Genomic DNA, 24429 nt, shown 5'->3' on the forward strand with positions numbered 1-24429 from the left:
GTATATGTCTTCTTTGCCTACTCTGTATTGGTGGGGGTGGAGTTAAATGTGTTAAATACTTTTCTTGCTCTGAATTTTCTAGCTGATTTTTACATCTTGATGATATAGTACATTGCTTGTGAAGTATTTTTATGTTTTGTGGTAATATTTTATTAGAAATATTTGTATGTTGAAATATTTACCATATATTGAAATATTTGGTAAAGGTTGAGGATTTAGTTCAGTGGTAAAGCAAAAAAAAGTAGAAAATAAAATAAAAACAAAATTATGATAGTCTATTTCTCTCTGTTGCATTGGTAAAAAATGCATGAAATATGGTTGATAATTATATAATGTATCTGGAAATACATAAACAAAATTGATTCCAGTAGGTCTAAAGATTTAATTTTCAATAAAAATCCTTATTTAGCTTTTGGTCCCTATGTCTCAATCTGACGTATTCTGATGTATGAAACACACATGTGTACTTGTTTTCTTACATATTAGAATATTTTGTTTTCATCTTAACTGATGTATTTAGTAGGATTTTCATTTAGTAAATTTTATTTTTGTGGGCTAGTCTGAATTATGACATTTCTATCATTATAGTTAGGTGCATGTATGTGGACTAGAAAACCAGATTTACTGGTGCAGCGATTAAATGGAAAAGGGTTTCTAGATGTTTATTTGCATAAAGAATCAGAACTTTAGTGGTGTTTGAGTTATGTAAATCAGCTCCTATCTCATTTTATACTATGTCAGAAGCCTCTGATGATGAGAGTATTATTCATGATTTTATCTTTTTAGTTTTTGTTTCACACTTGCATCAGTGAGTGATGGTCTCTTAATTTTAACATTATTTTCAATTAAATTCCTAACTTTAAGAGACCATCTCTTTTCAGAACCATTCTTTCATACTTATCATAACGTTTTTATTAAATCTTATTAGGTTGGGCTATAGCTCAGTAGAAGACTGTCTTGGGTTTGATCTACAGCACTGCAGAAAATTAAAAGGGGAAGTGAAGAGGAGGGAAGAAGATTGGTATAGAGAGGAAGCAGAGAGAAAATTAGGTGGACACAGAAATGTACACTTACATCTTCTGCTCTTGGGAGGTAGAGTCAGTACGATTCCTGCATGTCTTTTAGACCAACATAATGAGACCTTGCTTATTATTATTATTAGCAAACAACTAAAGGAAGTATTTAGAAATATATTGAATCCAGAAAGTAGCTTATAAGCCTTTTCTCCCTACTCTTTTGTATTTGAGAATATAGTAGGCTCTAAGAACTAGATAAATCATATAGAAGAGGAACATGACTTGTTGTTTGTCTATTGATTGATTGATTGCAGTGCTGGGGACTGAATCCAGGGTCTAGGGTATGCTAAGCAAGAACTACCACTTAGTTATATCCATTGGCCTTGTACTTTATTTTTTGAACAGGTCTTGCGGAAGTGTATTTGTAAAGCATTTGCCTAGCAAATGCAAGGAAGGCACTTAGTTTTCTCTGATTAAAATTTGCGGCACACACCTTTAATCCTACCACTGGAGAGGCAGAGGCAGACAAATCTCTTTAAGCCAGAGAACAGCCAGAGAGAGTTCCAGGACAGCCAAGGCGAAACCCTGTCTGGGAAAACAAACAAACAAACAAACAAACTAGCTTTAGTGGGGGTGGTGCTTACCTTTAAACCTAGCACTCAGGAGGCAGAGGCAGGCGGATCTCTGTGAGTATGAGACTGGCCTGGCCTACTGAGTGACTTCCAAGACAGCTAGAGTTATACAGAGAAATTGTCTTGAAAAAACTTAGGAGTCTCTTTGCGTTTGAATCATGTTAATATATTATAGTCATACCTATACATGGAGTGCAAGGTGATATAATTCTTAATACAATGTTAAACGATCAAATGAAGACAACCAACTCATCCAATACCTCAAGCAACTTGATGTCTTCTGTAAGGAGATGAAAAATCTTTAACATATTACTAGTAAAACAAATTCCACTTTAAATTGGTACTTAACAATCAAGTAGTTTGTCCTTGGGATACAAGCATGATTTAGCATCAACACATCAATCACTAAGAAAATGCACCACAGGCTTGCCCTCAGGCCAGTGTAGTAGTCTCAATTTGACCAAAAGATAGCCAGCACAGATTTTTTTTTCTTTATGCACTATATACATATAGTCCATAATGGCAGGGAAGTCATAGTTATGACATGGCTTACATCTCTGTGGAATAGGAAGCAGATAGATGGTGGCTGGAAGTGGTACTGGGACCAGTACACAAATACATTAGCCTGTGAGGGATATTTTACATAACAGTAGCCTTGTTTAAATATCAATTACAAAAAACGATTTCTTCTGTCCTTGCCACCTATTTTTATTTGGTGACTTTGGGTTCATATATTTGATTTTTAGTTTATTAAATGGGACTATTAGAAGCTTTTTTTAAAAAATAGGATTGAGAACACTAAAATTTATATAATTATGTGCCCTTTACCTCGGGTCTTAGTGCTACTATTGGATGATTCTGTAAAATAGAAATGATTGGTAAATAATTGGGCTAAAACGTTTTGGTATTTATATGTTAAAAATTCTAGAAAGAAATATGATGTATCTTAGTTGTTTGTGTGCTACCATTAAAAGCCATAATTTCACTAGATGTACTAAAGATGTTATATGGAATACCCTCTCTCTCTCTCTATATATATATTTATATATATGGTAATATATATATATATATTACCATAAATGGTAGAACTTGTTAACAAGTAGAACTATAAGTGTGGTTTTGCCAGTAGTTCCTAAGATTTAAATTTTTTTTTTTTTGGATTTTTGTCATGTTAGGCAGCAAAACCAGTGCCTTATGTGTTTTTGGCAAGTGGCAAGTATTCTGCTACTAAATTACACACAGTAGCTTTAAGATATTTTCTGTATCATAACGTGAGGAAAACCAGTTTGTCAGTTCTACCCGTCGTTAAACTTAAGTTTTTTAAATTTAATGTTTACTATTACCAGAGTTTTATAATTTATATTACTGTAGTCACAATTTTTGTAAGTTGTAGAAAGTATAGAAAATATGAGCAAAAAAAACCCATCTCTCGAACTAGCGGGTAACCACTATTAACAATTTAATGTTGATATTCGTTCTATTTCTTTATGCATGTTTGTGTCTCTGTGTGTATTTGTGTTATAGTATTACAAGCAAGAGAAAGCTTTTTGTTACAGTTTCAATGGAATGTTTCTTTGGATATTAATAATTTTCTAACTTTTTTTTTAAAGCCTGGAAGCCCCATGTTTAAGCAGATTTTAAAGAAAAGGAAAACTAGAGCTTCTCTAGTTGAAAGAAGGAGGAAGAAGCCTCAGTATTTTTTTTCTTGGTTTGCTAAGGTGTATTTTTTTTAAATTTTTTAATTAATTTTTATTGAGCTCTACATTTTTTTTTTCTGTTTCCCTCCCTGTCTCTCCCGTCCCCCAAAGTCCCCATGCTCCCAATTTACTCAGGAGATCTTGTCTACTTCCCATGTAGATTAGATCTATGTAAGTCTCTCTTAGTGTCCTCATTATTATCTAAGTTCTCTGGGATTGTGGTTTGTAGGCTGGCTTTCTTTGCTTTATGTTTAAAAACCACCTATGAGTGAGTACATGTGATAATTGTCTTCCTGTGTCTGGGTTACCTCACTCAAAATAATGTTTTCTAGCTCCATCCATTTTCCTGCAAAATTCAAGCTGTCGTTCTTTTTCTCTGCTGTGTAGTACTCCATTGTGTACTTATCCATTCTTTGGTTGAGGGGCATTTAGGTTGTTTCCAGGTTTTGACTATGACAAACAAAGCTGCTATGAACATAGTTGAGCACATGTCCTTGTGGCACGATTGAGCATCCTTTGGATATATACCCAAAAGTGGTATAGTGGGTCTTGAGGAATATTGTTTCCTAATTTTCTGAGAAATCTCCACACTGGCATCCAAAGGAAGCCTCAGTTTTTTAAATTTATTTTTAACGAGCCTAAACAATCTGCCTGGGAGCTAATGATGAAGAACTTTAGGACTCTACATTAGAAGCATGAGCTGTACAAAGTGCCATGTATATGTTTTTTCAGGTCTCAGCTACTTATTTGAAGGAGCTTGAATTTGAGGTCAGTCTAGGCATCACAGTGAAGTTGAGTTTTAAACCAGCAAACTCTTGTAGTTGTTAGTTTTTTCCTCTTTAACTTCTCTTCTCTATTATATGGTTGAACAGTATGTGTGTTGATGTATGTGCACGAGTATCCGTGTTCCATATCCGAGTATGTGTGTTTGTGTGTATGTGTCTCCATAGCCGTGTGTGTGTGTATGTATAGAGCAGAAGTTGATATTGGAGGTCTTTCTCAATTTCTCTTCACCTTACTTTTTGACAGGGTCTTTTATCGAACCTGTAACTCACCAATTCAGCTAGTTAGACTCTGTCTCTGTAGTGTTAGGTATTAGAGTGTTACCTTTCCTGGCTTTTTACATGTGTAATGGATATCAGAACTAAGGCACTTTACTAAGTGACCTGTCTCTCCATCCTCATTAACTTTCTTTAATGGCTGGAGAATGTTAGGCCTGTTAAAACCATGGAAGTATTCTGTTTAGATCTCCCTTGAAAAAGTTACACCTCAAGGACAGTGTTATTTGAGATTCTAGATACAATAGCTCTTTGGATTTGCTACATCATTCATTCCAGACCATATAATCTGTTGGTAGCTTATCCTTCAGTTACTGAGCATGACATTAGTCATTTCTGCTTAACATGGTGATTTCTGTTTGAACAGTTCAGAACTTTGAGCTATATTTAAGACTGGCAGTCTAGAACTATACTCATTTGAGGCTGTTGCTAGTTAATTTTCCTTTATTATTGCTGTACTTTCATAGTTGAGTGGGCTGTGTCATAGCCTTAATGTTTCTTTGTTTATTCTCTATTGTTTCTCTTCTCATTCTTCATTAACATTTCTCATAATAAATTTCTTATATATTTAACTTCTGTCTTGATTCTGTTTCCGAGAGAACCTGAATGACTTGCATCTTTTTTAAGAAATAAATATTTTAAGTTATACTCTCATGCTTTTAAAGAAATGAACAAAATAAGAAAGACAGTCACCACCCCTTCTCTTAGACCCTAGAAAAGCCATCTTTATGTGCTTATTATTATACTTCTGTCATTATCTCATGATGTGTGATGCCCTTCTGTATGCTGTGAATATATTGTATTACTATTGGTTAATAAAGAAGATGATTTAGCCAATAGCCAGGCATAATAGAGCCAGGCGGGAAATCTAAGAAAAGATAAAGGGAGAAAGAAGATGTCAGAGAGATGCCAACAGCTGGAAGACTAAGATGCCAGAGCATTATCAGTAAGTCACGGGCCACGTGGTGATACACAGATTAAAACAGTGGGTTAACTTAAGGTGTAAAATCTAGTTATTAGTAAACTTGAGCCATCACCCAAACAGTTTGTAGTTAATATTGAACCTCAGAGTGTTTATTTCAGACCTGGCAGGTGGGAGAGAAACCTTCAGTTACAATCTCACTTGTGTAACAGGCTTTCTTTTAGGCCACCAACAAGCTCCCAAATCATGATGTGGAGAGTTATTATTAGTTATGAATGCTTGGCCTTAGCTTAGGCATGTCTTTTGCTATCTCTTATAACTTACTTTAACCTGTTTTTCTTCTTCTGCTTTTGCCTTATGACTTTTTAACTTTCATTCTGTATGTCCCACTCAGTGTCTGGAAGCTGGTGGCTGTCTGTCTGGTTCAGGGAGTCTCCCTCTCTTTTTCCATCATTCTTTCTTCCTTCTTTTCTTTCTCAAGTCTAGATTTCTCCTCCAACTTCTTAGTCTCTCTGCCACTAGCCCTGCCTATCTTTCCTCTGCCTAGCTATTGGATGTTAAGCTTTTTTATTATACCAATCAGGTGCCATAGGAAGGCAAAGCAAAACAGCAACGCATCTTTACATCATTAAACAAATGTAACACATCTTCACATCATTAAACAAATGCCAGTATAAACAAATGTAATATGTGTTTACACCATTAAAGTAATATTCCACAATGCACCTGGATTCTCATTTTTCAGTCTATCATCTTTTAAGTGGTGTCTATAACTCTTTAAGTGCTAAAATATAGGGATTTAATATACCTACCATTCTTTCATCTGTTCCCCATCCTGTCACTTGTTCACATGAGTTACAATATCTTTTTGATTCAGAAGGCTTATGTTTATACTTAGTTATATATTATATATTTAACTATAATTTAGACCATACTTTAAAAATCAGTAATACTATTTGCTATATTTTATAAATATAATTAAGTCCAGAACCAACTAATTTGTTGAAACAAAGAATGTAGTGCCTTGTATTTTATCTTTATCACTGAAGTAGTTTATGTTTTTTTTTTCTAGGTGTTCACCTTTCTGTACCTTCTGCTATTACTCATGTTATCTTTATCAGGGCTGAAACAGCAACAGCTATACTTAGGTTTGAATGCCAACATCAACAATTACAGACAGTGAGCTGGGTGTGGTGGTAAATGCCTGTAATTGTATATTTCTGTCTTACGTATCTACCTTTAAAAGAGACATCAGCCATTTAATCTCTTGTACAGTTTTATGTAGTCTTTTATAGGTGAAGTAGCGTCTCCTTTTTTGGGGTTTATGTTCATCCTTTTTTCTTTTTCTTGTTTTAACTTTTGTGTAAAACTTAATAGTGTCTTGTTATTTTGGAACCATTCCAGGAAATTGGTACACTAACCAAGTCAACCAAAGGAAGAAGTAAAAGTGCGATAAAGAGCAATGTTAGTTTGTTCGGGTCAGGGCATAGATTGGGAGCTGTATTTATTTATTTATTTACTTGAGTTTTATAGATAGTAGCTAAAGATAAAGGATATAGAGGCAGACTGATGTAGAACAACTAAGCACGATATTAGGTAAGCTTCTTTTCTGGTCCTCAGTTTTGCCATCCATAAAATAGAGATAATAGTGTATGTACTTACATCATTGGGATACTCATGAATTAGTATGTTAATTGGTAGGGATCAAAAGATAGTAGTTATTCACAATCTGGTTATGTTTTGAGTTTATTGTTTGTTAATATTCCAAATTTGTGTAAATTTAGGGTATAGACAATTGAAATGAAAGGCCAACTTTTTATACTGAGAGAAAACAAAAAGCAGTTTTTCACCATTAAGAGAAAAATCTTTGAGAAAGGAATTTTCTAGGAAATTAGTACACAGTTTATTAATATACTTCAATAAATGTGCCTTTTAAGGTTGTTCTAAGATGCTGGGAGCCATACCTGGACTTTTCTATAGTAGCTTATTGCTAATTTTCTTTTTTAGCAGCTATTTAAATGTTTCCCTTTGTCATCTTCATTATACTCTGTTTTTCTAAATTTTTGATTTCATAGTAACAGTAGTAGCTAGTTGTTAAAATCACTCCTTTGAAATTTTTGAAAATTTAAAGTTACAATAAGTATGTGTAATAAAATGTCACATTTAAATCTGGAGTCTATTAACAAAATGTTCATCATCCCAGTGTGTATTAGTGATTTCAGTATGCTTTATCTAATTATCCTGTCTGTGGCACCTCCTCTAACATGGTGAGCAATACCTTTATTCATTCTGTTTACTTGAACTACAGAGAAATTCATTTTTGAGACTATTTCTGTAATTGCGTACATACACCAAGTACTCCCTTTGATGGTACTTTGCAGAGAACAAGTTGTATTTTGGATGTTTCTTATCCCCAACCTTGTAACAATAAAGAGCAAAGTTTTCTTGTTACAGAGCTGAATACTCTAGTGACTCTTGTTAAAAAACTAGTTAGCTGGACATTCTTTAATCAGGACTTTATGGGAAGAGAGCTCAATTAACAATGAGTTACTAAAAGGATGAATATCTTGAAAGCAGTAAAATGTCTTTTGGTATACACATTGACTAAATATTGGAAACCATTTTTGTAAACCACATTTTGGCCAACTTTTTCATTACTGTGGCTTTATGACAATGTGCCAGTATGTTGCAGCATGTGTTCATTCGTTAGCCTTGATGCTCTGTTGCTAAAAATAGTCCTGGTTATTATTCCTTACTCTATCAGTTTTGTGCTTTAAAAAGCATAGTATTCACCTGTCACAGTTTATTAATTGTAGGCTTCATTTTCAAACATAAATCACAATAGAATTTTAGGTCAAGTGTGTCAAACGGTCCTTTTGTTAAGAGGTCTCTTTGCCTTGTTAAGGTAATTTTTCTTTCATTTGGATAATGTGCTGTGTTGAGATTTGGTTGTTAATTGATAGATGTGGTATCCTCTCTGTGAGAGCTTTTAAAATGCATAACACGTATTTCAGAAAGCAGCTGTTGCTATGGCAACTCTCGGGTCACTTGCAGCTCAGCTTACATGATTGGCTGTTAATGGAGCCTAATATGCTTGAGAAGAGAATTGAGCAAATGAAAGAGGGTTTTGAAGGAATCCTCTTAAACCTCTTGAAGTTTGACAGAATAGCACTAAAAAATATTTAACACTTATATAACTGTTACACAGTTTTGATATGACTAGTTTTATGAGTAATGACAAGTTTTGAAAAATATTTTTCTTAACTCTTAAGAGCATTGGAATCTTGTTAGCATTTTTCCTTATTTTACCGTTGTTTAGAGAAACACAGCTGTCAGTTATGTTCTGCGCTCTGCTTTATGAATCACATACTACAGAGGAGTTAATTGGATTGAGGCATGAGAGCATTGTTAATTGTGTGGGTCCAAAAAGGGTAGTAATAAAAAAGCCAGGAATAGTGTCTATGTTTACTGTAGTTATGTGATTTAGGTTAGAGTCATCTTTCAGTTGGATTCTTAAGGTAGTCCCATGAATACCTGCCTCTCCTATAGTGGTGTTTGAATGGTATCGGAGGAGATGTGAGGTGTACTTTGGATTTTGAGGTTGGTAGAGTGAACACAATCAAGCATAAGAATTTCTGGAAACCGTGTCAAGATGGCTTAGTGAGCAAAGATGCTTGCTACTAAGCCCGATGACCTGGATTCAGTCCTTGGGACCACTGTGGTAGAATAAACCTTATTCCCACATGTTGTCCTATAAGTACACCATGGCATGTGGGTATACACACAGACACACACCACAAATGAATAAACAAAAAAGAATTGACTTAATAGAAATTGAGTCATGTAAAATGATGGTAATAATTAGCCTTATTAAATGATAGTTTTCATCAGTGTCCACTGTCACTTTTATAGCTATGGTGTTAATAATAGAGCTACTTTATTTATTTTGACAGATAATAGCATATGTAATTAAAATTAGAGTTGTGATTCAGGTGATGTTTGCTGAATAATAATATTACTTCAAAAATTTTTTCACTTTGTAAAATTGATTTTGGTTGCCTATTACAGCAGGTTTTGGAAATAGAAGTAAAATATGAGATATTATATCTTATTTAAAAATTGGACTCTATTGGCATGCACATGTAGTCCCAGCCTTTACATGCAGAGTCAGGAGGCTTGTGAGTTTGAGGCAAGTCTTAGCTATATAACAAGACCCCAGCTTGGGAATGCAGTGCACTTAGTGGTAGAGTGAATGCATGTCCAACAAGTACAAGGCCTTGAATTCTACCCCAGCTAGAAAACAAACAAAAGATTATGGTGTATTGTTGGAACTGATGCATTACATTTTACTGTGGTCTTCTATTTTGTTATATTTGATTTATTGACTGTTAGCAGAAATAGTGATATTTACCTTTGATTTATTAGAGGAATATTTATAAATACTTAATAATTTTTGTTTTTAAATTACAGTTTTCTAGTGATCAAGTGATTCTATATTCTATCTGTCTGAGGCAATTATGGAAGTACTAGATTTAGGTGTTGTCTGATAAAATTAACAGTCCTCTGTGGCATTAGAAAAAATAAAGTTCAAGAAATTAGCAAATCAACCCACAGTCTTAGAGACCTATTATTAACTACTTTTTAAAAAAGTTTTTCTCTGTGTATACATGAGTATACATAAAATATATAGGTCATTCTTTATATATTTCTATACTTTTGTAATTTACCCTCTTTTTAACATATTATTTTTATTGATTATTTGGAAAAATTTTTATAATGTACCCTTATCCCATTTACTTTCCAGTCTTCCCAGGTCTCTCCCTGCCCCATCATTGTGACCTCCTCTTTTAAAACTAAAGAAGAAGAAAAGAAAAAAGTACCTCGTTCAATTTATGTTGACTATATATTCATTGGAGCATGGTCAAACTCCCAGTGTGCAGCCCCTTATAGAGAACTGAGTCCTTCCCCATTCCCACCTTGACCAGAAACCATCAGCTGTGAAGAGCTATTTCAGCATCTCTCCCACAGGAGTTCTCTTCAATGGCTTCCTGGCCATACTTTATTGTCTCTTATTCTTAACTCTGAGTCTGCAGACATTAATATCACTGCAAAAGAAGCTTCCTTTTTATAGTCACTGGCAGCATAGATCATGGACTTCCACATGGTTTCAGTTAGCAGGATGGCCTAGGGAGATCAACATAGCTTTAGGTGGCAGTGCAGACCATAGACATCCCCATGACCATCAGTGGTAACATGGGCCACAGACGTCAACATAGCCTCAGAGGGCAGCCCAGGCCATACACATCAATATGGCTTCTGGTGGTAGCATGGCTCATGGACATCAGCATGGCTTCTACTTGGCCTTCTGTGCTAAAAAGGGCCATAGACATCCACATTGCTCCCAGCCATAGGAGGATCAAGGACACCAACATGACCCTAGGCAGCAACACAGATCATGGATATCAACATATAAGGTGGCAGTTACAGGCCATGCACATCATACATGGCCCCCAGTGGCAGCATAGCCCACAGATATCAAATATGGCTTTAGTAGGGAGCTCAGACCATGGACATCCAATTGACATTTGATGGTAAAACTGCCATGGACATTCACATAGCTACAGACCATACACACGGCCCTGAGCGGTAGCACAGACCACAGACATTAACATGGCTTCATGTGGCAGCACAGACTACAGGCATCCCTATGGCATTTGGTAGTAACGTGGGTCATGGACATCAACATAGTTTTGAGTAGCGGCAGGGTCACAGATACTGACATGACCCCTGGTGGTTGCATGAAACAGGGACATAAATAGTTCTCTAATAGTCACTGAGACCAGGGACTCTTAACGTAGTCTGTGGCTTTTCCCTCTATAACCATTTCAAGTTTAATTTTTCTTGAACATTGTTTTTACTTTAATTTAAAATTTTATTTTAAGTTTACAATTTAACAGTCTTCTCAAAAGAATTTTTTTTTAATTATGTGTCTTTGTGTGTGTATAGTTTGTGCATGTGAGTGCATTGCAGGTATCCAAGGCACCTAGAAAAGGCCATTTAATCCTCTGGTGTTGGAGTTATAGGTAGTTGGGAGCTGCCTGATGTAGCTGCTGGGAAATGAACTCCAGTCCTCTATTAGAAAAGTATACTGTGAGAACATTGCACACTCTTAGCTGCTAAGCTATCTAGCCTAATAACAAGTTTTCTTACAGTATTTTCAAACATACTTGACCTTGACTCACTCTGCTTCCCTGACGTTTTTCAGTGGCATATAAGATTTTAAAAGTATGTCCAGCCCTAGCATTTTCACATGTCTCTGGTCAAGAGCACTGACTTCTCTTCTAGAGGGCTTAGGCTTGATTCCTGGAGGCTAACAACTTTTTGTAATCCCAGTTCCATAGATCCACTGCTCTTTTCTAGTCTCTTTGGGCACCTTGCACATGAGTGGTCCACAGACAAACATGTAGGTTTAGCAACCATACATATTCAAAAAATATGAAAGAAAAATTTGCTGTGTAATTATTAGACATTGTTTTCCTCTACCTCAATATAAAATGTTCATGATAGGTGAATGTCTTTGTTAGGGTTTCTGTTGCTGTGATAAAACTCGATGACCATACACAACCCGGAGAAGAAACGGTTTATTTCAGTTTACAAGACTCAGGTCATACCCTTTTACTGAGGGAAGTCAGGGCAGGAACCTGGAGACAGGAACTGATGCAGAGGCCACGGAGGAATGCTGATTATTGACTTGCTCCCTGTAGTTGTTCAGCCTGCTTTCTTTTATACCCAGGACCGCTTCCTGCCCAGGGGTTGCCCCAGAGTGAGCCTTGTCACATCAGTAACTAATTTAGAAAATTCACAACAGACTCGCCTACAATTCTTACAGAGGCATTGTTTTTTTTCCAATTGAGATTCTCACTTCCCAAATAACTCTAAACTTGTGTCAAGTTGTCAATAAACTAGCCAGGACAGTGAAAAGATTTTTTTCTAGTGTAAAAAGTTATGTCTCTTTACGGGTTTAGTTTTGATTCAGGGGGATTCTTGAGGAATCTAAATAAAATTGATTGATATTTTTAAGGTCTTGACCCATACTGTTTCTGGAAGAGCTTAATTTTTTTTGTTTTGAGGATGGTCTTGCTGTGTAATCCAAACTGGTCTCAAATTCATTCCCCCAATTTCAGTTAGCATTTGTTAATTGCAGAAAATAATGGGTTTTATTATGACATTTCACACATGTGTATATTTTGTTCGTCTTAAAGCTTGTTACCATATCCAGCTGCTTTCTTCCACTGTTCCTCTGCCTCTACCATGAAGAACTCCTACTTTTATAGTATCCCTATTTTATTTTTTCTTGTTGTATGCACACACACATAAGTAGATTAATACCTGTTGAGTCCGTTTAATGTTGCTCATATTTATGCACTTTTAGTGCTGACCACTTGTTATTGGATTTATGTTATGAAATTATCCCTGGGAAGACTTAATTTCCCCCACCCCCAGCAATCATTAATTGCCTGTAGCTCTTCATCTAGGAATGAAAGGTTGTGAACTTTGACTCATCCATGTTGGCATGTCAACTGGTATTGTCATTGTTCAAGTCTTATTCAGGCAATAATGCTAACGTATGTAGAGAGAAACTATCTCACAGCAGATGTTCTGGTACTCTAGGTCTTACAAACTTTCACCCCCACTTCTGTAATGTTCCATATGCCTTAGATGTAGAGCTGTGTTGTAGGTGCATCAATAAGGCCTGGGCATCTCATGTAGTTCTTTGTGTTTTGACTGGTAACCTGTAGTGGTTTCTTCTACTAAAAACAAACAAAAAAAAAGCATTTTTGATGAGTGTTGAAAGTCATACCCATCTTTGGGTGTAGGAATAAGGTATTAATAATGTAGTTAGAGATTATACTGGTTTAGGAAAGTGGGTAGTAGTAGGTTTTTCTCTAGTTTGCTAGGTCTAGAGCAGTAGTTCTCAACATGTGGGTTGTGACCCCTTTGGGGTCACTATCAGATATCTTGCATATCAGATATTTATATTACAATCATAACAGCAAAATTACAGTTATGAAGTAGCAATGAAAAAATTTTATAATTGGGGTCACCACAATATGAGGAACTGTATTAAGGGTCTCAGCATTAGGAAGATTGAGAACCACTGGTTCTCTAGAACTCACTCTAGAGTCTCAGACATAAATTCCTTCCTGTTGAATGGGCTTTACATTTAATTAGACTATGGTTAGTTATCTCCAGGATAAGAGGACCATAATTTCACCTTTGTGGATATTGTGTTTTGCTGTTCAGTGCTGTGGTTTCTAGGCATCACAGCTAGGTAGGACTAGTGTTTGCTTTTCTCCCCAGACAGCCTGCATAGCACCTTCTTGTACTATGAAAGCTAGTCTTCAGGGAGGAGACTTTGGGTTTAGATCCAACTGGGATCCTCCCAAGTTATATGTCCAAAGTGCCTTGATGTCTTTAGCAGTAGACACCTTAAAATTTGGGAGATAGCTGAGAACAACAGCAGTAGTGTATTTTTGGGGGGCTTGCTTGGATTCCTCTGACCAACAACTTGGAATGTTTTTTATGCTTGGAACTGGGGATTTTGTCAGATACCTTATGGCTTTTGGAAAGAATATTATCACTCCTAAATGATGTAATTTCATTTGATAAATAAATATGTATATATACTTGCATGCATATGTGCTCACACACATACATATTACATCTAATTTTAGGTTAACATAAACTAATGATTCACTGTGACCTTTTCCCAGACATCTTTAGTGTTAATTATTCTTCCTGCTGCCTCTGTTGCCCTTCCTCCCACCTCCCTAGTTGAGAATTCCCCATTTCCTCCTTTAAAGTACCTGAATTTTGCTATCCCCTCTCTAGACCCACACCCTGCGCTAGCATGATCTCCTTTTATTTTCCTCAGTTACTGCAGATCCTTTACTTATGTCTGAAGATTAGTGCTAAGAACCACAACTAGGAACATTCAGTGTTTTTCTGATTTTGGGGTTCCCCACACAGTATATAATTTTTCTAATTTCATCCATTTACCTGTCAATTTCATGATTTCAATTATTATTGTTGTTTGTGACAGGATTTCTTTGTGTAACTGTGCCTATTCTGGAACTTTTTCTGTAAGCCAGGCTGGCCTTGAACTCACAGAGATCCACCTGCCTCTGCTTCCTGAGTGCTGGGATTAAAGGCGTGCGCCATCATTGCCTGTCATGATTTCAGTTTTCTTCACAGATGAGTAGTATTTCAGTGTGTATGCGTGTGTGTGTGTGTGTTTATAGATCTCACATTTTTATTATCCATTCATCTGTTGAAGAATGTTTAGTTTGTTTCCGTTTCCTAGCTATTATGAACAGAGGAACAATGGACATGGCTGAGCAAGTGTCTGTCGAGCCCTTTTAGCATCTGCACAGTTGCGGTAGAGATGGGACATACAGTAAATTTATTTTTAGCTTTAGAGAATTTTCCGTACTGCTTTCTATAGTAACTGCGCCAGTTTGTAATCTAGTAGATGAGGATTATTCTTTCCCTGCATCTTTGCTGGCATTTGTTGTCAGTTGTGTTCTTGGTTTTAGCTATTTTGACTGGGGTAAAATGAAATTTTAAGTAGTTTTAATTAGCATTTCCTTAATTCGTTAGAATGAAATATTCTTTAGATATTTGTTAGGTCTATTTGATGTATAATGTTATTTTTTTTTGGGGGGGGGATCCAGGGAACTGTCTATCCAAGGAAGTAGGACAATGAAATTATTGAGTCATTTGCTTTTAATTCTAGTAGTATTCTTTTTATGAAGTTGAGTGTACCATATATCCACATGTTTTAGATTGTAATGCTTTGTTAATTGCTTCCTTGATTACAACAAATCTTCCCCCCTGCAAAAAAAAAATCTCTTCTTAATAGCATTGTTTTAAAGTCTGTTAGGGTATCAGCATCTGGTCCCATTGGCTTGGAATACTTTTTTTTCCCATCTTTTTGCCTTAAGGATGCAAATTTTTATCTTAAAATTTTTTTTTGTAGATAGCAGAAAGATAGATTTTGTTTCTTAATCCATTCTTCTAACCTGTGTCTTTTGATTGGGGTATTGAGATCATTAAAATTTACACTTATGGAAACATGTGTATTGATTATAGTCATCTTTTAAAAGCTATTTGTTTGTGTCTTCTTTTAACTTCTGGAATTCTTTAATGAGGTTTATGATCTTTTAAATTCTGTGTCCTGGAGTTCATCTAGATAATTCTTATTGGAGAACATTTTTATGAGATTGTTGGATTTTGGGGGGAGATATACTGTTTTGACCTTTTATATTGTTTATGCCTTCATAATGAGACCCGGGCATATGGATTTCTTTCATTGGTTGTGTGTTTGATAATGATAGTCTAGTCTGTTTTAGGTTAGGCCAGGATACAGGCTGTGCAGCTGAGGCAAAGCCTGAGAGTTGTTAATTGCACTGGCAGGTGAGGTTCCAGGGACTCATCAAGCTTGATACCTGTACAGAGGACCTTCCTGGGGTAGGCCTGGATCTGCCAGGTGTGGTGGCTGCAGGGTATCTGGTACCAAGAAGGGCTTGATTTGCCAATGAGTCCCAAGGAAGGGACTGAAAGATGGGGCTCTGGACTTAATCTTTGGTCTATAACTATAGTTATAACTATGAGTGGCCTTGAATTTGTGATCCTCCTGCCTCAGTCTTCAGAGTGCTGGGATTACAATAATGCTACCAGAATGTGTACCCTAAAATTAATTCTTTTTATAGTCACTTTAGTCTACTTCATCGAGTTCTGTTACTAAGAACTACCGGCATTTATTTCTTAGATGTGTGTCTTTTGTTTGTTAATAGCATCTTACAGGGATCCCTTCACATTCCCAGTAGTGCTATCATAATAACTTTTTAATTGTCTTCATTATATCTAGTCTTAATCACTCTAGACTTCCCTATACTTTTACTCAGGTACTTTTAATATAGAGCTTCGTTACACAAAATGAAATGCTACAAATTGCCTAAACAGCGTTAAAGACCTTTAAAATGAATTTGTATAGGTTCTGAGTGGCAACTTGTCAGTAATGTGTTAGTCTAATAGACTCTGTTCAGGTATGTACAGACTTAAAGAATTTGTTCATACTACATATACAATTCTTTGTTGTGGTAAATACATATAATTAAAAGCAAGAAATAAAGGTTAAAATAATTTCATTGTTTAGAAATAGTTCTATTTTAAATTAAGTTTTTCTTTTTTTTTTTTTTTTTTTGGTGGCATATGCTCATGTCACTATGTGCATGGAGTTTGAGAGCAGTGGAAGTCAGTTCTCTTCTTTTACTGAATGGTTCCCAAGAATCAAACTCAGGTTGCCAGGCTCTGTGATAAGTGCCTTTACCTACCAAGCCATCTTGTCAGACCAAGTAGTATCAACCTTTATAAAAAAGTAATTTTAGGCTGTGTTTGGTGGTGATTGCCTCTAATCCCATCGCTTGGGAGGCAGAGAGAGGCAGATTTGTATGAGTTCAAGGCCATCTGGAACTACATAGTGAGACCCTATTTAGAAAGAAAACAACAAATAAAATACTGAAATAGTTGGTGCATGTGTGCATGTGTGTTTGGAGGATAGAGGCATCAGATTATTTGAGCTGATGTTACAGGTAGTTGTGAACCACCAAATAGAAGATATTAAACTCAGGTCCTTACCAAGAGCAGTATGTACTCTTAACTGCTGAGTCATCGGTCCTGACCCAATTATAACCTTTTTTTTTAAAGATCAGGACCTCTGGAAGAGCAGTCAGTGCTCTTAACCTCTGAGCCATCTCTCCAGCCCCCCAATTATAAACTTTTTATGAAGGAGAATTTGAGGCATAATTGTTGTATGGGTACATGCATGCGTGTGTGTGTGTGTGTGTGTGTGTGTGTGTGTCTGTTGTGTTCCCTTTGATTGAAGTCCACTTTGCTTTTTTGAGATAGGGTCTCTGATTGTATTTGGAATCCCTTGATCCTGATTGGTGTGAGACAATTGTTTGTATTCTGTCAATTATATTTTAAATAAATGCTGATTGGCCAGTAGCCAGGCAGGAGGTATAGGTGGGGCAACAGACAGGAAGTAGAGGCGGGTCAATGAGAACAGGAGAACTCTGGGAAGGACGAAGCCCATTCCTCTGCAGTCCTGCCCAGACATGGAAGAAGAAAGATGTGACCTGACCCGCTGAAAAAGGTACCAAGCCATGTGGCTAACACATACTAGAATAATGGGCTAATATAAGTTATAAGAGTTAATAAGAAGCCTAAGCTAATCAGCCAGTCAGTTTATAACTTATGTAGACCTCTGTGTAATTTTCTTTGGGGCCAAACGGCTGTGGGACCTGGTGGGAGGACAGAAACCCCAACAAGCAGGCCCTCATGTTACAACTGATATGTAAATGGAGGCAACTTTTTGTTCATTTCCTTGCCCCCCAGACCAGAATAATCACACAGAAACTAAATTATAACACTACCTGACTGATAGCTTAGACGTATTCCTAGCTACTGCTTACATCTTAAATTAACCCATTTCTTTTAATCTGTATATTGGCACGAGGCTGTGGCCTACTGGTAAGTGTCAGGCATCTGTTTCTTTAAGCAGCTACATGGTGTCTCCCTGACTCTGCCCACTCTCTGTCTTTATCTCTGTTCGTATTTTCTGCCTGGCTTCACCCTACTAAACCATTGACCCGAACAGCTTTATTCATCAACCAATAAAGCAACACATATACAGAAGGACATCCCACATCATCCAATGGCTGGATAGTCAATGAGCTCTGAGGATCTGCCTGTTTGTCTGCTTCTTGTACCTGCCTTTAATAAGGGTGTTGGAGGCTGGAGACTAAAGAAAAGGCTCAGTTGTTAAGAGTGTATGCTGTTCTTTCGAAGGACTCAAGTTCAGGTCCCCAAACCACATGGCATGTAACTGCAGCTCCAGAGGCCTAGACTCTGGACTCTAGACATTTGTACTCATTACTCTGCTCCATACACTAAAATCCTTGTGTTTGTGTAGCAGGCACTTCTGTGTCTGAGCCATTTCCCCAGCCCAACATGTTTTTGAGTAAAAGTACCTGTGTACTTTTTATGAAGCTTTAATAGTTGTAGGTTTTTATACTATATGCATATGAAACAAATCTATGGCATATTATGAGTAAAAGTTTTGGTGTATGTTATAGTTGGGAAATGAAATGTCTCTCCAAAAAATCATGTGTTAATTCCTTTGGTTTGTTGTTGGTGAAATGGTTGGGATGTGATTGGATTATGAAGGAGCTAGCTGAATGTGCTATTTGATAGAAAGGGCTAGTTGGAGGGGTTGAATGATTAGAAGAAAGCTGCTGTCTTATTAGGGTTACTATTGCTGTGGGGACATACCGTGACCAAAGTGCCTTGGAGAGGAAGCAGCTTATTTGGCCTAAGCTTCCACATCGTGTTAGTCATTGAAGAAAGTCAGGGGAGGAACTCAAGCAGGTCAGAAACTTGAAGGCAGGACGATGAACTGATGAGGAATGCTGCACACTGGCTGTCCTTTCGGCTTGCCCAGTCTGCTTTCTTAAGAATCCATTACCGTCAGCCCAAAGGTGGCCCCACACACAATGGACTGGGCCCTCCCACATCAATCACTAATTAAGAAAGTACTCTCTATAGGATTCCCTGTAGCCTGATGAGCATTTTCTCAGTTGAGACACCCTCCTCTCAGATGACTCTAGCTTGTGTCAAGTTGACATAAAACTAACTAGCATGCCCTCCTTTGAGGGGCATTCTTTTTTTTTTTTTTTAATGTGTGAACACATTTGAGTAATTCACCTTTATTTCAATAAAGTACTCAGGTTTCATGTTTCCTTCAAACCAATCCAATTTTTTTTTATTTAAAAAGTTTCCATCTCCTCCCCTTTTCCTCCCCATTCCCTCCCCTCCCCTCCCCTCCCCCCATACCCTCCCTCCTTCCCTTTTCAGGCCAAGGAGCCATTGGGGTTCCCTACTCTATGTTAAGACCAAGGTCCTCCCAACTCTCCCCAGGTCCAGGAAGGTGATCAAGCTGAGAAGGCTCCCACAGAGCCCGTCCATGCAGAAGAGTCAAAGATCAGCGCCTTTGTCCTTGGCTTCTCTGTCAGCCTCCACTGTCGGCCACATTCAGAGAGTCTGGTTTGGTCTCATGTTCCATCAGTCCCAATCCAACTGGAGTTGGTGATCTCCCGTTAGTTCTGTCCCACCGTCTCCATGGGTGAACGCACCCCTCACGGTCCTGACTTTCTTTCTCATGTTCTCTCTCCTTCTGCTCCTCATCAGGACCTTGGGAGCTCAGTCCGGTGCTCCAATGTGGGGCTCAGTCATTTTCTTCATCTATCGCCAGGTGGAGGTTCTATGGTGATATGCAAGAAATTCATCAGTATGGCTATAGGAACTGGCCTTTTCAGGCTCCCTCTCCTCAGCTGCCCAAGGAACTAGCTGGGGGCGTCTCCCTGGAAACCCGGGAACCCGTCTAGGGTCAAGTCTCTTGACAACCCTCAGATGGCTCCCTAAATTAAGATATATGCTTCCCTGCTCCCATATCCACCCTTCCTGTATCCCAAGCATCCCATTCCTCCGAGCTCCCCCCATTCTCCCCTTCACGCTTTTCTCTCCCTATCTTCCCTTGGCCGCGTCTCGCCCCACCCTCAAGTTCCCAATTTTTGCCTGGCGATCGTGTCTACTTCCAATATCCAGGAGGATTACTATATCTTTTTTTGGGGGGTTCACCTTCTTATTATCTTCTCAAGGATCTTGAGGGGCATTCTTGTCCTCAGCCTCTTGCTCATGTTCTCTCTGCTGTCTTTGCTTTACTTTCTGTCTTACCAAAGGCCTATAAACAGTTTACTGTGGACTAAAACCTGAAATTATGAGACACACCAAATCTTTTCTTCTTTAGTTGTTTATCTTATTTTTACGATTTGTTTTTTCTTAGTCATGATCTCTACTTAGTAGCCCATACTGGCCAAGACTTGTACCCCCTCCTGTCTTTTGAGTGATAGGATTATAGATATGTGCTACTATGTCTTTATCTCCGTTATTTTGTCATAATGATAGAAAACTGAGTAGCACATCTATTAATGATAATTTTAGGAAACAGGAAGAACCCCTTCAGTAATTTCTTAATGTTTTGAAATATCTTGTAGATTCTTTCCAATAGGAGTGTTGGTGGAGAGTTTGGTTTAAATAATGTATATGTGTATTTCTTCAATCATTAGGAATGAGAAAGGTCAGAGCAGAATACAAGCTGTTTTTCTGCTAAGGAAGTCTGATAGTGTGCTTAGCAAGGGTAGGGCACTAGCAGTCTTTATATGTTTTAAGTGGTTCTGCCTGCTTAGGGGAGGGGAGGGGGTAGATGAAATTGATATAATTAACTTACAAGAACATAGAACAAGAATAAAACAGGATATTTTATTTTCTGAAGTCAAACTGAAGACTTGAAAATTCATACTGAAATTTGTAGTAATATCAATTTTCAGGGCTCTGATTATTTTTATAATACTTAACACACTAATTGTTAAAGAACAATGTGGGATTGTTAGAGGCTTTGATTTTTACATTACTATATCATAAATATTGAGACAGATATTGGAGTTCAAGCTGAAGATCAGAAAAGCAAAGCAGCCAAGCCACTAGGATGATCAAGGCTAAAAAGTTAATAAGGAAAAAAATTATAAAGAAGTTAAAGTGATCATTCATTTGCCGACTTACTGAAAACAATGCGAGAAAGGCACAGGCAATGACTGGAGTGCGTGTTTTTGTATTTGTGTGTGTGTGTGTGTGCGCGTGTGTATTCACATCACATGGTCGAAGCACTGTATATTTGTAAGAATTGAAACATATGAAAGGAACCCAGTGAACTTACTGTTAAATATATGTCCCCATTAAATCTAATAGTTGTGTTAAACTATAATTGTATACATATGTATTTATTGTATAAACTCTACTTTTGAGGTCATATCTGTGGATTTTGTGTTTACTAGTACAATAATTTTGCTCATTCACTAATTCCATGATTTTTTTTTTATGTTCTCAAATGTAACTGGGACCAACTAGAGAAACAAATTGCATAAACCTGGTGAGAGGCATCGTGTAGCATATTTAATCAAGATGATTGCCTTAGGTTGGCAGACACAGTGCTCCAGTGAGCCTAGATGAAACTATGGTTGTTTTGAGAAATTTATACATATGATTTATATAACTTTTCTTCTACATTGAGTTTCATAACCCCTTGCCATTCTGAAAAGCCTTTTATTGGGAGAATATCATAATGATGTTAATTTTGTTTAAAGATCTTTCTCCCAATTTTCTTCTAATTGTGGAGCACATTATTTAATAGTGCATGCACAACTATAGTATCACTAAAGCTTCGCACAGTTGCAGTAGTTTGTCTTGATTTAACTGATGCTAGGTTAATGTTGGTTCATTGTATCTTTTAGAACTTTAAGTGTAACCAATAAATTTAATTGCTGCTCTATACAAATTTAAATTACCTAGTAAAGTTTAAATAGTTTAATAAAATTGTTTCTAAATTAAGGATTCAGGCCAAGGAAGTGACTTAACAGGTAAAAGTACTTGCCATGCAAGCCTGATGACTTGAGCTCCATCTCTGAAATTCAGGGTGGAATGAGAGAACTCGCTCTTTAAATTTTCCTTCACCTCCACACTTGCATATGACATGCTCACAGGTGTGTGTGAACAGCAGGCATGCTAAGTAAAATTAAAACTAATAATAAGCCCTGAAGTTTGTCTCATAATTTCAAAATTAGTATTCCTGAGAAATGTCTATTCTGCACATTTGCTAGATGACTTTTTTGCTCAAGTAGACTGATAATTTCCTTCTATTGTAAAGAATTTTCTGCTCCCTCTCTCTTTTGCCCCTTATACTTACATGTCCTCTAAGAGTTAGTTCAAATGTCACTGACTAAAAAGTATGAGACTTTTAAAAGTAGTTTATCACCCAACATTAACATTTTCTTGCAACCTGAAGTTGTTGCATTTATTACTTTTCTTATTGTTTTTTCCTATGAATGAGAAGTAACTTGCAAAACTCAGGCTCTTATCTATAGTATTGACTGTCTTGTTTTTAGCACTAAGTTAGCAATGCACATAGGTAACGTACATAATCCCTCAACATTTCTTAGATATTGAATAGTATTAAAGTGATATTATTGTATAAACAAGTCTTATCTTCTACTCCTTTAAGTGTGATCTTATTTAGAAATGCAATATTTGCAGATATAATCCAGTTAATTAACATAAGGTTATTGTAGTTTTTTTTGTTTGTTTTTCTCTTTGCGGGCCTGCCACCCAGCTCCCAAATAAATACATGGAGACTTATTCTTACTTATGAATGCCCAGTTTAAGCTTGGTTTATTTCTAGCAGCTTTTCTAACTTAAATTATACTGTTTCTCTTTATGATTTGCCTCTGGGCTTTTTCCCTTTCTTTATTCTATATATCTTTCTTTCCTTCTCTGTGGTTGGTTGTGTGGCTGGGTAGCTGAGCCCCTGGTGTCCTCCTTTTCTTGCTCCTCCTCTTCTCAATAGCCTAGATTTCTCCTCCTGTTTATTGTCTTGTCCTGGCAGCCCCATCCATTTTTCTCACTTGCCTAGCTATTGACCACTCAACTCTTTATCAAACCAATCAGGTGTTTTAGACAGGCAAAGTAACACAGCTTTACAGAGTCAAACAAATGCAACATTAAAGAGTGCAATACAGGGGCTGGAGAGATGGCTCCGAGGTTGAGAGCGTTGCATGCCTGCTCTTCTGGGGGTCCTGGGTTCGGTTCACAGCAACCACATGGTGGCTCACGGTCGTCTGTGATGGGGTCTGGTGCCCTATTCTAGCCTGCAGGCATGCACACAGAATATTGCAAACATGATAAATAAATAAATATTTTTTTTTTTTTTTTAAAAAAGAAGTCTGATTCCTTTTAAGAAAACAGTATTTGAAGACATAGCTGGGATACCAATTAAAAAAAAAGAGAGTGCAATCCATCTTTGCATCATTAAATTAATATTCCACAGCATAGACGAATGCAACATGACTTAAACTAATAATTCACAACAGGTGATATTTAATTAGTCCCAAGCCTGTATGATTGCTGACCGTTTATGAAGCAAAAAACAATGATACCATGTGGGGACACAGAGGCATCCTGACACCAAGAAGATAGCTATGTGAAGGTGGAGGATTATGCTGGCCCTAACAGGAAGGTAGTGTATTTCTGTTTCAGGGAGTTTTTCTAGAGGCTTCTGGCTAACACCTTGATTTTATACCTGTCGTCTTCTGAATTACAAGATAATATATATTTACCTTTCAAAGCAATCGTGTTGGTACGGGAATGAACCTGAAAAAAGCAAAGTAAAGCATCAATTATAAAATAGCTTATTTCTATTGTTGTGACCTCTGGCTTTTAATATTTTACAATTAGTAATATTGTGCTTTTTACTTTTTCCTGGAAGTATGATCTCACTATGTAGTCCATGCAGGCTTGGAATTTTGGTATGATCTCTGTTTTAGTTTAATAACATAGTGGGATATTTTCATATTGTCCATGTAGTCTTGATGGTAGCATTTTCTTAATCAGGCTGTTAATTGTCAGTTTTGATTTATACAAGTAGGTACATCCATTAGTAAAATAATTAAAAGGATGTAATTAGTTCCTGTTCCTGTTCCCCACCACCACCCCTCCCCCGCCCCAATCTCTGGAGAGGTTTAATGGTGCTGTTGGAATTTAGAGAAAAAAAAAAAAAACTGAGTTTAAAAATCCACAGCAAAATGTTTTCATTAAAGTGCAGGGTAATGTTTTTGTAATTTTGATGGACAAGACTATCAGGTTTTTTTTGCAAGCATTTTTTATGTATGTAGTGTAAGGGAAGTTCTTATCTTGGGGTTTCATTTTCATTTGTTAGACATTTAAAAAGATGATTTTTTTCATTGCTCTTTAGTTTAGAACAATCTGATCAATCATTTAATTTGTTCAGCTAGTTTCATGGTTTAACAATCACAGCTCCTGACATAAGTTTAGTGGGTTTACACTTAAATATATTTTTACACTAAAATTCCAAAT

The 24429-nt window shown here is 36.8% G+C and overlaps 1 protein-coding gene across 3 annotated transcripts in view; it reads left to right on the forward strand.

Moving 5' to 3' along the window:
* The window catches only part of Stag1 (stromal antigen 1), a 324710-nt gene that overhangs the window by 41631 nt on the left and 258650 nt on the right, over window positions 1-24429 (forward strand). Inside the window, exon 1 of one of the 3 annotated variants that reach the window (XM_038322526.2) lies at window positions 23554-23572. The exons of the other annotated variants lie outside the window; for them this stretch is intronic. The gene's annotated coding sequence lies outside the window, so the exon portion shown is untranslated. Of the gene's footprint in view, window positions 1-23553; window positions 23573-24429 lie in introns of those variants that run through there. 3 annotated transcript variants of the gene reach the window in all.

This window comes from Arvicola amphibius, chromosome 3 (genome assembly GCF_903992535.2).
Source record: "Arvicola amphibius chromosome 3, mArvAmp1.2, whole genome shotgun sequence".
NCBI classification, from domain to species: domain Eukaryota; kingdom Metazoa; phylum Chordata; class Mammalia; order Rodentia; family Cricetidae; genus Arvicola; species Arvicola amphibius.